Below are 17,734 nucleotides of genomic sequence, written 5' to 3' on the forward strand. Positions count from 1 at the left end.
ATTGCACCCGCCACCGTTGCGGTGGTGGACGACGGCTGTTGTTGCGGCGCGCGTATTTTTCTCCCTGTTCCTTTTCTATCTTCTCTATGTTCTGTCTGCACAAGGCAGCGGAGGTGGCTCAGCTACAGAGCCAGTAGCAGGCCCGTGCATTTTCTTTGCCTTCTTCCTACAGCCACAACAACAACACCGACGAAATCGCACAGCACACGGACGCCCCATCGTTTCGCCTCCATCGAAACGCAGCCGCAGCGGTCGGGATCGCATCCGGGAACTCCGGCACAGAAGTCGGGAGTCATACCACTGCACCACCCCGGCGGGGCATTTAAACACGAAATAGGCATTGTTAATAAAAACAGCGCGAACAGGAAGACACAAGACAAGATAAAAGGAAAATACAGGACAAGCGCTTGTCCTGTAGCTTTCTTTCATCTTGTCTCGTGTCTTCCTGTTCGCGCTGTTTTTATTAACAATAGATTTTTACCAACTCGCCCAACAAAGTATTTTGGTAGGAGATAGGCACTTGCTTCATGCAAGGCTGCTTGTGTCCGCGTGACTGCTGAGAGTGTTGACACGCGCACATGCACCTTTTGTTTCGTTGCTAACAATAGCGCAGGAAGAAATGAAAGTTCAAAAAGCTAGAGATGTAATCTTCGACGTGCGCAGAGGGATCGTACGAAAACGCTTACAAGGTACTGATGCATAAGCTGTCATAAACATATTGGCCATGAGCCTTCCCATTCAATAAAGGGCAATCAATCAATTAATAAATCAATCAATCATATCGTCCAGCACGAGTGAAAAAGCTGGCACATAGTTATCTTTGTCTTCTACCGTCGCAACAATACAAGAAAATCGGCTTCGGTGTATTACAGTGTCTCAAGTCCAGCCTTTCGGCGCGCTATGTTTCATTGTAAGTCAGCTATGGGATATTAAGTTACAGTTATTCACATGTTGATGAAATTGGCCTAAGCTTCCGAAGCACAGCAAACATCTATTTATCTTTAATGTTCTTCTTGTGCTTTCACTGAGGTCGTTAAACTGGCAAATCAAACCAATGGGATTCGCTTTTGAAAATATTCAGCAGGCAACCGGGTATATTATGAGATACTTTTATGAAATGGTATAAGCTTCCGATGAGTGGAATTTCTATCTAAAGTTTGTTCTATGCCCACAAACAGTAATTAGGGCTGTCATAAAAATCAATTCGGGTACTGGCTTGAAAAAAAGAAACTAAAAATTATAAGCCTTCTGAAGGAGGATGTGCGGATGGTGCGGTTTCCGATTTGTAAATATTAAGTTCATCAACGCGACAATATTAAGTTCATCAATTCATCTCTAAGATTTGTCACAGCGTTCCTGGTACGTTTAGTGTGCGCTAGCGGGTCTAAAAATAAGAACACAAATATTAATTGGAAAAATACTCAATTTAGGGGGAAAATACGGGGAATATTTTGTGGTCAGAACAGAACTTCTGTGCGGTTTCTGACCGTGAGTCAAAAAAGTTGTCCCCTAATTTCAGTGTGGTACAGAATCGGATACTACAAGAAAGTACTACAGAGAAAAATCTATAGAACTCCAAGAGAGTATTACAAAACTATGGAAAAGTGACCATACGACACAGCTATAGAATATTTGGTCGTATTCTGGCACATTTCTGTTCTTTTCTGTTTTCAGCCCGAAAGTGGCCAGAAAGGCTGATAGAGCCTTTATAAACATTTCACTGTATTTTGCCATTGCAACTTTGTCAGGTGATCGGCTCCTTTCACAGGGAATTTTCGAGGGCAAAAAAGATTCTGCACTATGCATCCTGCACAAACGTTTAGGAATTTTGAGGACAAAAAAAAAATAATCTGCGCGATGCATCCTGCGCCGAAGTTCCGATTTTTTTTTTTTTTTTATTCTCAGAAACTTTACGTGTTGATATTACGATAAGCCAGAGGGCAGCAACGTACTTTAGCCAAGGAAGCGGGAGCATCGCGATCGTTTTCTTTTCACCGAGTCATAAACGTCCGCCTGCCGCCCCTGAAACACGACCTGAATAATCTAAGTCTTGTTTATTAAACCGCCCACTGCATCGCCGCCTCCGCAGTGGATCACAAAGGATAGTAACCAGTTTGTTAGCGATGGTGATACGAATCTGGTATAACGTTGCGTCAGCCCTGAACGTACAAGGCGGCCTCAATCGCAGCTATGCTGCGTAGTGAGCAATGAGGTAGCAGAGAGCGAGGCTTTGTTCTGACTGCCCGAGACAACACAGCCGGTAGGACAAAGCGCGCGGCGACACTGCTTCAGTGACCCCGAATGTCAATAGCGAGGCTGTGTTGTGTGAAAAAAAGGTGCTGCGTCGGACCGCGTGGCTCAACAGGACCGGCAACGGCAGCATGAGTGAAGTAGTGCAGCGATTCATGGCGTTTTTATTGTGTGTTCTATGCTTCAGACGACAAAGTCGAACCAAACCTGCATTACTTTCCTCTGTAAAAAAAAAAAAAAAGATTTCAGCGCAAATTTAGAAAAAATGCGCGCGCTATGACGTACGAACGAAGTTCACCTCATATTAAAGTATGTATTTATCTTCACGGCACAACTGTTGCACAGATTACCTTTGCATCGAACATGACGTCTCTCGATAAGATTGTACCAAGCCTTTTTCTTTTTTTAATATGGCTAGGGGACACCACAGGGGACACCTAGGTGAAATGAGGTAATGATCTCGATAACGAAGGGATGCAATCTTTGTGAAATCGAGTGAAACGGTATGATTGGTATGTTATCTAGATCAGATAAGTAACAAACAAGAATGAAGGACTCGTGACAATACACATAACAAAAAAGGCAATAATCACTCGAACCAAGAACAGCATAGAAGAATGCGTTGTGTGTGTGTGTGTGTGTGTGTGTGTGTGTGTGTGTGTGTGTGTGTGTGTGTGTGTGTGTGTGTGTGTGTGTGTGTGTGTGTGTGTGTGTGTGTGTGTGTGTGTGTGTGTGTGTGTGTGTGTGTGTGTGTGTGTGTGTGTGTGTGTGTGTGTGTGTGTGTGTGTGTGTGTGTGTGTGTGTGTGTGTGTGTGTGTGTGTGTGTGTGTGTGTGTGTGTGTGTGTGTGTGTGTGTGTGTGTGTGTGTGTGTGTGTGTGTGTGTGTGTGTGTGTGTGTGTGTGTGTGTGTGTGTGTGTGTGTGTGTGTGTGTGTGTGTGTGTGTGTGTGTGTGTGTGTGTGTGTGTGTGTGTGTGTGTGTGTGTGTGTGTGTGTGTGTGTGTGTGTGTGTGTGTGTGTGTGTGTGTGTGTGTGTGTGTGTGTGTGTGTGTGTGTGTGTGTGTGTGTGTGTGCGCGCGCGTGATATTCGCTCTTCGCTCCACCGAGGTGGTGCAGTGATTAGGGCGCTCGGCTACTGTGCCCAAAGAGGCGGGATCGAATTCCGGCCTCGGCGGCCGCTTTTCCATGGAAGCGAAAAGCAAGGCACTCGTGTGCTGTGCGATGTTAGTGCATGTTAAAGGACACCAGTTAGTCGAAATTTCCGCAGCCCTCCACTACGGCGTCTCTCATAGCCCGAGTCGCTTTGGGACGTTGAACCTCATAAAAAAAAAAACTATTTATGATAATCATCAAACAGACCTTTTACCTGGTAGAACGTCAAAGGAAAAACCCTCAAGACACTGCTGAGATCAAACCAAGCATATCATCAATGAGTTCCCTAAATTCCCTAACTTTGTATGAATCAACAATATAAATAAAAACCAGAAACATTCCCCTATGCGTTCACTGGTTTGCATGACATCTGTATTCCTTAATGTTGCAAAAAGGGCATAACATTTTTTGCATCACATTAAGGATCTTTCATCTCTTACAAAGAATTCTTTTTTTTTTTCTGGGCATTGGTGGTATGCCAAACATCTCGTTCGAGAAATCGGAGCTGAACTTTTAAATTTGTCACGTCCTGAATTCGTGGTGAATTAATCAATAGACGCCCTCGAAGAGGCTTCATCTCATCTCGCTAAGCATGAATGCAACCAACAAAGCACATCACCGAAGGAAGCAAGAGACTGCATTCGTTCCAGTGCGCGGTTCCGCCATATTTGAGGTATCATGTGAAATGCCTCCAGGGGATCCACTCCAGGGCCATGAAAAAGAAGTTAACATTACTGATTTAAATAAAGTCCGAGGCAATTATAATTGGAGTCAAATGTGGCGTTTCTCAAGAACATCTCGTTTTTCCACCTCCATATCCGTAACGTGAAACGGGCCATTCAGGAGAGTGGGGTAGGATTAGGTGAACCCGTTTAGGTGAAGGTACACAATTAGCCCTCCTCAGAATACCTCGTGGACTTCGCTGATGCTGGTATGCAGAGGCTGGATAAGCTGCAGTCTTAAAGGTTTGATGTGACGACGGCAAAGGCATCAAGTCTGCGTACAGTAGTTGCCGGCCTCGGGTGCTGGCCCACAACAACAACGGGTGCTGGCCCACAACAACATCGCACCTTACGGAGCGAGCACATCGAGGGGCCATTCCTGATGTACAGTGAACTGTGAGAGGGCTGTTCCCGTACATGCATCTTCCGCCCAAGCCAAATTGGATTGCGAGAGTATCTGAGAGGATAGAACCGCCCTGAGATACTCGGGCCTCCGCAGCAGGACGGGCGTGTTCCTTCTAGTACAGCAGCTCAGTTAGATCATCTGAGAATAGCTGAGAATGGATTGGTCCTTTGGGGCCCTGCTTATGGTGATAAGAACGGTCATCGTTGCTCTCTGGTGCTTCTGAGTGTCGCGGGAAGTCCGACGCAAAGCCCTGTCACAAATTTAATCTTAGAGACAATTGGGCCTGATTGCTTTAAAAGGAAATCTAGGTAAGGTGCAGACTTCCATAAGCTGCCTCCCCGTACGAAAAACGAACTAAACATCCTCCTTTTTAGAGAGAGCAAGGCTGTAGACTTGCGATGTCTTGTTACAACCAAACTGAAAGTAGACAGTAATGATGTGGCGCATGTACAAAAAATTTCGCTCGTTCTCGTACCTCCCATGTACGCAAAGAAAAAAGAAACAGTCTTTAGCGTTGCTTCACAATAAGCATTTCTCTCATTGATATAGCAGATGCCGAGGCCAGCAAAGATATCTTCCTTACATATCTGTCTTACTTTTTGTTTGTTTGTTTGTTTGTTTGTTTGTTTGTTTGTTTGTTTGTTTGTTTGTTTGTTTGCTTGCTTACTTGCTTGCTTGCTTGCTTGCTTGCTTGCTTGCTTGCTTGCTTGCTTGCTTGCTTGCTTGCTTGCTTCCTTGCTTGTTTATTATATTGCGACTTGCTACTGCTACAACTGCTCTTTAATATTCGTACCGGACTACAATTCTTCAAATGAGGTTACAATAAAGAGCAATCAATCCTATTTTGATTAATTCAACTTTGGATTAAAGTCGTTTGCGAGCATCACGAGCAGTTCAGAGGGGCGTTTTACTAATTTGTTCGATAATATCCTTACAACAAAGTCATGCAGCAGAAGTTCTTCAAAAGATGTATACCTAAGTTTAAATGCCTGTAGAACCTCGGAGATCGCGGATACCTTCCATATCGTTCCGGTTAATCGCCACTCGCTTTTGAAGGTCGGAAACATATTCAATAACAACAAAAAAGAAAATGTGGTGGGAATGCAGGCCTGACATGACTCCTGCGCAGACGTGGTGCTTCTTATCAGGGACATTCTATGGCCAAAAGGGTAGGCGCTCTTTTGTTCCCAATGTTTACAAAGTTGCATAGTTCACATGGCGCAACGTTTTCACGCGTGATGCGTACGGTACATATTTGTTTTATTGTGAGCTTTGCGATAACCCCACAGTACAGCTGGGTAGATGTGCGCCGACGGGGCAATTGTTCCAGCAGTTACCGCATTCGGGTCACGGTCAGAGCCGCTGCCGTCGCTCGCCTGTCCTGGTAGAGCGAAGAGTTATGGCACCGCCTTCTTATCGCGAACAGTCTTGAGTCCCACGCCGGATTGAGTGGTTGGCCTAGAGAGAGTATAGCTCTTAGACTTTCGCTTTTCGACCGCGGCTGTCATGTCTGCAGAAGACAGTGTCATATGGATGTGTCCTTGGTGATCGCTTCAAAGCCATCTTGTCATTATTGCGCCTTTAGCAGTTCGAGACAGGCGGCGGTGAAGGGACATTTACACTATTGCGGCCGCGAAGCTGTTCTGCGTATACCATTCCTGCACGTGCGCTCTTTGTTTTTCAAATGCCTCTCCGACTGTAAAAGCTATAGGCGGAAAATTCTCATCTACTGCGCAGATCATTTGTAGCCTCCGACCTAAACTACATCCAACCATCGTCAGTTCGTCTTCGAGAATGCGGAATTAGAATTCATATTCAACGTCGGGGCGCCTAGGTTGGTTGTCATCACTTACAGAAGTAGCCACTGTGGCAATGACTTGTCGGTAACAACGCCAAGCGAGTGCGGGGTCTGACATCAACACCTCGCACCCAAACGTTTCGACAGTAGGGCTTGTTTGAAGGCAAGGCTCAAAACACGGATTTTACTTTATGAGTGTAAATTTCCACCACCATAGCCACAAAAAAACAACCGCAACTGTCCTTACAATAATAATCCAGCTCTGGAACGGCTGCTTTTCATTTAAGTTCAGCCCGTGAACCTGCGAAAAATAGGTTCATTTGGGCTGGACGGAAAGCCATGCACAGGCTTTATGAGCAGCCTCGCAAAACGTGAAATCCTGGAACGAAAAGGATGATCGTAAGAAGAGAACTGTAACGCGGTGCCAAGCTCATGGCCCAGTGTCGACACTGGCGACAATTGATGACATTACGAATAAGAAAAAGGGTGAATTTTTACAGACGATGGGATAAATATGGGGCACGCCATGTCATGGTGGGTTTGGGATTAGACTCTACGCACTGATATTACTCAACGTAATCTCACAAATATGGCCACCGCGGCTGAACTTGAATCAGCCCCACGTGGTCAGTACACATTTAATGCAAACAGTTATCCACATCTCTTTTCGGTCATACTTTCAATACATCTATAAGGAAATGAACCACGGATTTCTTTCAAGTAATAGACTATTTGCTAAATGCTGACATCTGTACATATCCGTGCTGATCGCCGGCCGAACGGTTTTAATGTGCTACTATATAATAATAATAATATATTTCATCTTTCTTGATAACATGATTTTGAATATGCCGGCGCAAACTGAAACTACAAAACCATTGAGATTTCTTTCAATTTGTTGTTTCCACGCAAATAACACTGAATATCGTCTTGCTTATTTCACTTACCCACCAAACTTTCTTAAGCCTGATCTCTTTACAGTGCCTCACTCGTAACACGAACGTAGCTTTTCTGCGACTTCACCTAATATGCGAGAAAAATCAAAGGAAACTAGAAATTCTGGCCAAATTGCCTTCGCAAGCGAAAATTAAAGCCTTTCATTCACATAAATCGGTATAGAACTTAAATCGGACATGACATTTTATTACAACCGAAATTCATTAGCACACTATGAAGCTTTTAAAAAGCGTTCGAGAAATAAAATCTGCCTGAAACAGTTTGTCGAAATTTCTTTTTTGCAAGGACAGACGTCGCCTGCATTTCCATTATGTTTCCAGCATTGTTCTACGAGATAACTATTTGACGGAGGTACGTTCATAAACAGATGACCACTCTTCTGATGCCCTACAACATTTAAAAATATTGTCACCGAGAGGCAAATGCATTCACACTGTTACCAGTGATTACTTAAACACGCTTACCCTGGCGCTTCTAGAAGGCCAACTTGACATGACGAATTGATCAAATATCCAAGGGCGCTACTTCTTGATAGTAAAAACACACTTGGCAAATAGTGAACGCCAATACACGCAACACACTTGCCAAGTAAAGACTCAGAAAGCGAAGGCCAGATCCACAGAGCTGCTCCTAGGTTGTGACTAGTCAGGCCTGTGTGCGACTGACAGACTGGTATGCTTGAACCACACTCCAGGGAACTATATATTAGGCGTTGGCCAATAGCGAAGCCGTATTCCCAGTCAAGGCGTTCCACAAGCTTTGAGAGCCTATACCTCTCGAGATCAAAGTATTCAACGCACGTTGACAACGCATCTTCTACGGCAGCTGAAAAGGAGAGATTCTGGTTTTGGGGTGGAGCCTGGAAAGACAGGGCCAGCCTTCGTCACTTAATCGAATTTTTGTTTTTATTTCATCTTTTTTTTTGCCCCCTCGACAAGAATGCGTCGTGGCGCCCAAGTACACGCAATATCAAAGGAAACATCTCATTAACAAACATTCAATCATTCCCCCATTATATCCGCGTTAGCCAATTCTTGCTTAATTCTGTATGGCTTTATCAAGAAAATCCCCCCCCCCCCCCCCCCTCCCCAGGCTACTTCATCAAGCAACATGCCGAAATAAGCGTATATCTGGCTCTTACTGAGTATGAATGCCTTTTTTTTCTTTGATATTTATTTTTTCTAGTGAACGACGAATGAGGCGGCTGCTTCCCCCTCTCTTTCCTAAACGGCCACACCCAGTCCCCCTGCTCGCTAAGTCATCGCACCTTCCCATTTAGTTCGGATTAGCCTCAACATACATATTGCCGCAGTGTTTGGTTCCAGTTTTCTTTGTTTAGTTAGACGTTACGATCTGCAAAACTTTCTCAAATCAGCGCCAATTTACAGGCCTTGCTAGCGCTTTGTCCACTGCAATTCGCAGTTCACGGTAATTTATGATTTGCGATTGTTTAGGGCACACCTACCACCGCGTCGTTTACTGTGGATGGCATTCTTCCTGGAGCGTGCACAGCAAGCAGTGAACCGCTTTTCCGCTTTACTCGGCGAACCCTCTCTCAGCCGGTGTTAATCTCTACAGGTAGGCTGCTTTCGAAATAAAACTGGCAAAAGATGTAAAAAGCAAAGCGTCTCTCATAGCCTGAGTCGCTTTGGGACGTTAGACCCCACTAACCAAACCAAAATATTGGGGTACCCAAGATAAATTATGGATATTTCGTTCTTAACATGCTACGGCTGCTGCCTGCCCCAATTAAAAAAAAAAAGGTTTTAATCTAATTGTGTTTGTTAATAATAATAATTGATTCACAGGAAGGGAAAGGCGCAGTATCTGTCACACTTGTGTCTGTGGACACCTGAATCGCGCCGTAAGGGAAGGGAAGAAGGGGGGAGTGAAAGTGGAAAGAGAGAAAGAGGAGCCGTAGTGGAGGGCTACGGAGTAATTTCGACCACCTGGGGATTTTTAACGTGCGTTGTCAGCGCACGTTAAAGATCCCCAGGTGGTCGAAATTACTCCGCTTATTTATTTATTTATTTATTTATTTATTTATTTATTTATTTATTTATTTATTTATTTATTTATTTATTTATTTATTTATTTATTTATTTATTGTTCTCGCTTGAACCATTGAGACATTATGCTCTGTTCAGTGGCAGTGAAAATAGTGCGAATTCTCAAAGCTTTTCACCCGCCGACCCTGCCTCTAAGAATGACAGTAGTAGTGGTAGCTTAAGCTGGAAGACGGTTTTGGGTGGCAAAACGCACTTAGAGAATAGTACTCGTTACCAGATCTAAACTGTTTTGTTTCGAATTTCGTATTCTTCTTTGTGCCAATTTGAAATTCTCCGTTTTAAAAAATAATTGCAATGGATTTCCATTTTGTATCTTTGATGAAATCTACTGCGTCAAGGCTTTGTTTTAGTTGGTTTGTTCAGTGATTAGTCTGTGACGACTGCCAATATCATGATGACCACGTGACAAGCGTGCATGCTTGGTGACCCCAGTAAACGGGTCCTATTCGTAATCGAGTTATTATTACGAATTAATCGTAATTATTATGAAAACATTGAGGCTCGGCCAATTGTGTTTTGGCTGCAGGTTTTGGTGTCAGTGGAGACAGTTGCGGTTCATCTTCAGCTACAGGTGGCGGCACCTTCGCGACCACTTTCAAGGTGCATGGGTAAAAAGTAGAGAAAAGAACTAATAGATTTATGCATAGAAAGCATATTTCATCAATATGTAGCAGAAAAATAAGCTTCATAGCCACGGGATAGCCTTCTTCAAGTTATTACTCCGCCTCACAGGGCTTCGCAATCACCAGACACCTGTTTATTTTTGTATCCTTAACAAAAGCAGCGGTAGGCACGTATATAAGGGTTGTACATTACATAATGCGTAATAGAGCTGCCTTTTTTGTAATTTTATTACCGCCAAAAAAAAAGGTAATATGAAAAAAACTGACTCCAAATTTACGGTCCCCTCGTTCCTGGCGTGTTAGGGAAGATGCTATATGAAATTACGTTCCATTGGTTCCAGCGTGGCAAGTAAGGAGCAGACATAATACCTCGCAAAGCTAACAAGCATTCAGACAAAGTACCCTTGCAAATCATTACCGTTATAAGCATCAAACAACCGTGAGTCCCCGTACGTTAATTCCATACTTTGAAAAACCCATCACAGTTAGATCCGGAGGTTTCCTTGAACGATTACGTTTTCCTACGGAACACACCTTCCAAACACTCAGATGGCTAACTACTGTACGAAAACTTAATTCCATATTACGCGTACCACCAGATTTGCACTGGACAAGAAATTACGCATACCCACGTATGCTACAATCTAAAACAGACAGTAATTCGCATTACGCCATCTCAAAATGGGTACTAGCGCTAACAGTGAAATTGCAGTATCCTGAATCCCCGCTAAACGTTACGAGATTCACCGATTCCCCGTTTAAAGCTAACAGTCCTGCAGTGCACCCGAGACTTACATACTGACATCATGAGGTCACATAAAATCGAGCGACGGGGATAACGCGGGTAATTTACGTGATTACGCAATCAAAAATTATCCGCGGTAGCCGCAGGAAACGTGCGCTGATTAGGCAAGCGTCTCGATTAAGACCGCAAAAGGCGAGGCTTCTTTTTCCTCTCGACAATTTCCACTCCACAGTAATGACCAGGACATCTTCGCCGCGAAGAAATTAGCTGGGAACGCCGACAGCTGAATGCGGCTATTTATTATAACTCCTTTTTTTTTTTCTTCTTTCGAAGCCTAACCCACCCGTCCACATTCGTCGAAACGCAGTGTGGCACAGTTATCTGCACGTGTGGGGATCTTCGCACGCACGCGTGTGTGAATGAAGATAATCGCTCCCCAGAGATGAGAGACGCGTGAGCCTGTCCGTGTACCGCGATAGGCGAGAGGAGGGCGGTAAATCACTGCACCTGTCGAAGGTCCCTCGAAGCCGTGACCATTCGTGAGGACATCGGCCGCGATCGGGAGAATTAGCGGCCCCTCATCGAAGGCGAGACCTTGAACCCCGGATCGATGCTTCTCGTACTACCTTTGCGTGCATTGGAGGAGCTGCGTTCGTCACTGACGGCGTGATCCTTGGGCCTGGACACGCCGATCGCATGGTAACTGGGTGGCACGTGCCGTCCTGTCAGCCTCGCGTGTGTACCGACCAGTCCGAAGCCAAACAGGCTCGGGAATCGATTCTTGTGGTGCACCCACTGAGGAGTCATGGCGTTCAGCTGGAGAGCACGAGGTCTCAGGATCGAATCCCGGCAGCGGCGGCCGCAGTTTCCACGGCAGTCAAACGCGAAAGCACCCGTAGATGTATCATAAAAGAAGCGCTGAAGAAGCTCCCAAGGTCGATGTTATAACACCGACCTCTTCATTGTTGCCCCCTCATCCTTTCCCTCTATTTCGCTCACCTGTACCAGATCATCAACGTCGTGGATACATTATTTCCACCCTGTTCCCGTTATGGTGCCTGTTTCAGCGTTTTCCTCGCGTCACCAAACAAAAAAAATTTGCTCAACTATACACGTGGTACGAAAGGGCTGTTGCCGTCAAGCTGCGTCCGGTTAAAGTATTTCGGAGGAGCCAAACCTACGGCGTGAACAGATAAGCATAGCTGAGCGGAGGACTGTTTCTTCGGAGTCAACTCATCGCTTTTTATCACTGCAGCGCCCATCCTCTGTTTCGTGTTCGTTTTGCAAAAGTGGCCTGCATAACGTAGAACATGTTCATAGCTGATCTTGCGCCAAGTGAATATGCTGTTCTAGTGCAGCGATACACAGGCGCCAAGTGCACGGCAGAGACGATACGATCGCAGTCTTAAGAAATTATGGTGCTTATTTCTTTACATTCTTGGCGTAAGAATTCTGAGCCTGAGTGGTCAAGCCGGGTGCGCGAAATGAGCTGAAATGCTGCCCACGGGGAGGAAGAAGTAAGAATAGAACGGCTTGCCGGTACGATGTCTGATGCGTGGGTGATCCGCCTCCCCTGGAGCTGTCAACCATCCGTCACCAGAGTACATGGGACCGATGGCTCGAGGTGCGTGCGTGCGTGCGTGCGTGCGTGCGTGCGTACGTGCGCGCGCGCGTGTGTGTGTGTGTGTGTGTGTGTGTGTGTGTGTGTGTGTGTGTGTGTGTGTGTGTGTGTGTGTGTGTGTGTGTGTGTGTGTGTGTGTGTGTGTGTGTGTGTGTGTGTGTGTGTGTGTGTGTGTGTGTGTGTGTGTGTGTGTGTGTGTGTGTGTGTGTGTGTGTGTGTGTGTGTGTGTGTGTGTGTGTGCGCGCGCGCGTGCGAGCGTGCGAGCGTGCATGGCGCGCGCGCGCGTGGTGTCTGCTCGCGATTGTTTATTTCAGAGACAATGACAAGCTGTGCTCGATGAGCTGGCGCTACAGTCCCGCGTATTTAAAGAGAAGTCGCACGGACCTTATGCGCACATAATGGAAAGGCCTACTACTTCACTTCCTGGCTGACCAAGAAGCCTTTCAAGTAGACCCTAGCCATCAGTCGTTAGGGAAATGTTTAGCGTGGGCAGACATGGGCAGTATCGAAGATACATGCGTCTTCGATATTATCTTTAGATACATTTTGTGTATCGGTATTAATTATCGTGTGCTGAAAATGAAAGTATCGGAGTATCAGTATCGAAAATATATTTTTGAAGTATCGTGTATTTTGAAGATACTCAATACTAAAGAAAACTTCAAATATTGATGGCGTTGTGAGACTTTGGGTTGCCGGCGCTCGCTCAGACGACACGCCCTGAGACACGGCTTGTACAGTACCGCCTGAGTTCCCTACAAATGCCCCGGCCCCTCAGCTTCAACCACATTTCCAGATTCCCTTTCTTTAAAACCGAAGCAGGCAAAGGTAAGTAGGTGCTCACGAGGTGCTTTGCTTTTGATCACCGAGTGCGTAGCACGAAGCTGCTAAGCCTTTAACAGACACACAGAGAGATATGAGCAAAGCAGAGACGCAAGGTGAACACGCGGTAGGGATCTCGCACACTGCTGTACCTGATCTTCCCACCCTTTGCCACCCGGCCCCCTGTCTCTGCGGTGATTGATTCTCGTCAAGCAGTGCCCTCGGTGTGCTTTCGGACGCAGTAACTTATGCACAACCCAAAACTTCCGAGTTCCACGTGCCGGCTCTGCTAGGCGGCAAGAACACAAGCTTGTAAGACCTCAGTCCACCACGACGCAGTCGGCTAACCACGTTCTTGTGGTTACAGCGTTTGATGGAAAACAAATCCGTCTTTTTAACTGGACAGGGAACAGGCTTCCACTAGACTTCTTTTTTTCTGGAAAAAAGTATTGCGTCCAAAATTTTATTAAATGCACGACATAAAAGCTATGTATGCAATTTTCCAGCACAGTTCGAATAACAAATTATGCGTTGTCAAACAATGTTTTTGCGAAAAACATTTGAGCAAACCTTGAATAAATCTGGTAAGATATCTCTATCTTAAGAAAAAAAATCGTATTAGCCACTTTCTGTTAAAGATACTTTTATCTACAACCGCCGTAGTTCTCTAGCAACGCTATATAGTCCTAACTGCCTCCAGGATGCTTGAGTTAACGCGGCTAAGGTTCACTCTTACGCGCTGTAAAGACATCTTCATCGAATACAACATGGCGGTGTGCTCGTGTGCATATGCAAAGAGGCTATTCTCATTTGCGTCACTTTTAGCACACCCAAATCGCGCTCTTCCCGGAATAAAATAACGTGCAGCCATTTTATTTTGTTTACCTTCTAGCTTTTAACGATATGCAGAGCTTCAAAAGTTTATTATCGCACTAATGGCAATATAACTGCTCAGTTCCCCAAACGCACGCATGTTGCACCTTTGTATTTGTATGTATAGCCAAGTGCTCACAGGCCGGTTCACATGAAGCGCATTAATTTCAGGAAATATTCCGCTAGTCTGCATTTGGAAGCAATCGCTTAACTGTGACCAGGGCTTTAATTCAATGTGAAGTTCTGCAAGGACAGCTGTCCAAACAGTAAATCCATGCTGACGTATTCGTTAAGCTTTTCCAGAAAACCTACGCTATAGGAATGCTCTAAATATTCTAGAAAGCACGGTATAACTGCCTAATGCCGCTAATCGTATTACCACCTTTATTATGTTAGGATTTCAGTGATGTATCGACGTATCGACGATACAGTACCGAGTATTTGTATCGAAACTAGATTTCGATACTGTATCTTGTATCGGCATTGGAAATACAATTTTGCAGGGTATCGAGTATCGGTTTCGAAGATACTTTATCGAAGTATCTTGCCCAGCCCTGAGCATGGGGAACCTATCTAGAAGATTACGTGAACCTGGTTCAGCGAATCTCGGGAGTGGACATCGTCTGTTTGGTGGAGCCAGTTGCGACAGCGAAACTGCACTGTAGAAAAGCGCTCGTACTCTGACATTCCTTGCTGCGTCCTTTTAACGTCACCACACCCGTCACTGCATCAAATTTAAGTGCTCCTCGTAGTAAAACACAGCCCATCCGCCTTTATAAGAAAGAAGGTAATGTTCACGTAACAGAGAGTACACGCCGTAAACGTGATGTACAATACGGTCCACTGTTAAAGGGGAACACGAGATTGCATGGCCAAAGTACTTTGCGAAGCGTTGCCGCCGAACACTGGTAAGAGTGGGCGACACCAAGTGTATGTTCGGGAAGAGCATGCAGTCGGCCGTACTTACTGTGCATGTGCCTTGTACAAACGTTTATCGCTGGCTCTCTCTCTCTCTCTCTCTCTCGAGAGAGAGAGAGAGAGTGCTTTGTAAAGCGCGGCAGCAACGGAACCTCATATTCCCTTTAACAGTGGACCGTACTGTACAGGGTTCACATTATTTACTGCCAGGAGTGTCTAACTATCCGTGGTTACACGTACAAAAGCTAATAGCTCCAAAATTGAAGAGTGAAGAGGAGCGCTTTCATTCTCCTCGCTCTTGATAATTTTGATACTTTGATAGTTTGCCATCTTGCCGTCTTCATCGTTTTCCTGCGTTCGCATTTTTGTGTGCTCAGCTTGTTCCCAACAATAGCGTTGTACAACTTCGTTTAGTGCTCGTTTTTTTGTGCGTCTTTAGCTACGGCTGCCAGGTCAGATTATTTAGATTTTGTACCGGCAGCATACATCATCTAGTCGGAAAACTTCGTTTATTGAACGTTACCCGCAGTTCTGCTTAGAGCAAACCGTTAAAAGAGCATAGACTTGTTCAAATCTAGCCGAGTTGTAATACCTTAACTGCATACGTAGTGCAAGATAAGGCAATGAGCAGGGAAAACGGGGATAAAATTAGCGTTTTAATTCGATTGTTAACGTGTGCCCTTTCTTCTCTAGCTGCCTCCTTCCAAGACTGATGTCCCATTGAACCAAACACTGTAAAAGCGAGTGCATTGGAGTTGCTATGTAGAGAAGGCGGAGCTCTGGTCAAATTAGGTAACATCCCCGTTTTTTTTTTTTTCTTTTTTAAAATTTCAACTCTCTCTAACCCCAAATGAACATTGGTTGGGCATGGTGTTATTTCCCGATGAATATTCTTATGCACGTCGCCCCAGCTGACGCACTTCGCCGACCTCGTGTTGCAAGCTCGGTGGAATAGCAGTAAACGACATGCAAAACACGGACGACACTCGACCGGGCAATGTACGGAGGCGCTGCGCTAAGTTCGAAATTTGCTGCTGACGCGTTTGCAACATCCAGCTTTACTTCGCGTATTCTAGGGTAGAGAGCCATACCTCGAAGTTAAAAAAAGAAGGAAAAAAAAAGTGCAAAAAATCGCTGCATACGCTCGGCTCTTGAACTGAAATGGTTAGCGAGTCAGCCTCATTCTCGGTGTGTGTATACCATTCCGTCTGTCGTCATCCTTCAGCCAGGCGCTCGTTCCAAAAGGCGGCGGGCTTTTTCGCTGACTGATGGATGCGAGGGAGAAACCGTTACCCGTGACGGTGGGAACTCGTTAGAAATTGTAGGCGCGGTGACAAGGCCAACGCACCAGCGGCGACACGGTCATCGACCTTCTGCTGGAGACCATACCATAGAAGACTCTGCGTGGTACGAATACGCATCTCTTCATTAGCCGAAGTATGGGCAGCGTATGCGCCGATAGAACGAAATGGGGTTTGAGCGAGTGAGATGACGAGTTAATGGTAACGAGACTGATTGTGAGGGATAATGAATAACCCAGATGAGAGTGCGAGCGAGCGGTAGTATTGCACTTAGGAGCAGTGTAGGAAGTTGGGTACGCGTTTCCGATAGCGCTACCGAATATTCCGCAAGACAGGAGACACGAGACAAAGACGATGAACTGATATTTTTTTGATGAAGGAAACTAGGAGATTATGCAGAAACTCTTCCGAAGCATCGGTATCAATTATGGCACGACAGAACTAAATTCGCGGTAGTATGGCGTAAACCGCTTTTCAGTAATAACATTTACTTGCCACAGCGAGTTGTGTTTGGTTATGGAAGTGATAGCGTTTATGATGGCACTGCGGGCTTCTGCAATCAAACATGTGTGCTCTCACTGAAATAATTCGTGACAAGGACATGCGAGCTAGAGACGCTGCGAATACCTGTCTAGGCGTGGGCAGTTCTACACACAAGAAACGACTGGAAACAAACAGAACGTTAAAATAACAAAAATGATGAAGAAGCCCTGCCGATATAAAAACGTACCTCCACAAACGGGGACATTAACGTATCCACAGGTATTGACAATTTTCTTGACCTCTATAGAGACACCTCATGCACTCACTGCAATATGGCGGAGCTATGGAGAAATACTGCTCATATATGGGCAGACCAATATAATCCCGCATGTTAGTATAATCCCACTACAAACTCTATTTTTTTCTTTTTGTCGCTATTTTCAACTTCATGTAGGCCAATGTGTAAAGGAATAAGAAATACGTGAGCACGAAACTGCTTCCTGGAATTTGTAAACTGCCGCTATGAAACCCGAGCGCTAGATGGTGGACGCATGCTTTGGATAGAATTTAAAACCATTGACACTGACGATGAAGACGTTTTTTTTTTTTTTTTTTTTTTTGCAACGTATTAGGAGCCACTCTAGAAAGTATTCCTTTGTTTCATTTCTCACTTGATAAGAAAGAGCCAAGGATTACCATAGTACTTGCACAGAGAGCCAGAACGCAAGGGCAGCGAGCAAAGAAAATTGAAGTTGACAGAGAATTGAAAAAAAAAATGAAATTTGAAAATAATTGACAAAGAGAATTGAACAGAAAAAAACAAAACGAATTCTGAGAATATTTGATCAGTTTGGAGGCCTCAGTTTTGCCTAATCATAGATGACGCGGCTACAAGCTTTTCCAGTGTTGACCAGTGTTCTCAACTATGACGTCAGGAACACATGTTCGTATCTGGAGAGCAAGAACAAAAATCTTGGTTCTTTGGAAATCAAACGA

General features: G+C 45.0%; 1 protein-coding gene across 1 annotated transcript in view; it reads right to left on the reverse strand.

Annotated features, from left to right (window-relative positions):
- LOC146179189 (solute carrier family 60 member 1-like) overlaps nucleotides 1-17,734 on the reverse strand; it is a 250,908-nt gene that overhangs the window by 49,583 nt on the left and 183,591 nt on the right. The window lies entirely within an intron of this gene.

This window comes from Amblyomma maculatum, chromosome 9 (genome assembly GCF_055883805.1).
Source record: "Amblyomma maculatum isolate TAMU_Amacu chromosome 9, ASM5588380v1, whole genome shotgun sequence".
NCBI classification, from domain to species: Eukaryota; Metazoa; Arthropoda; class Arachnida; order Ixodida; family Ixodidae; genus Amblyomma; species Amblyomma maculatum.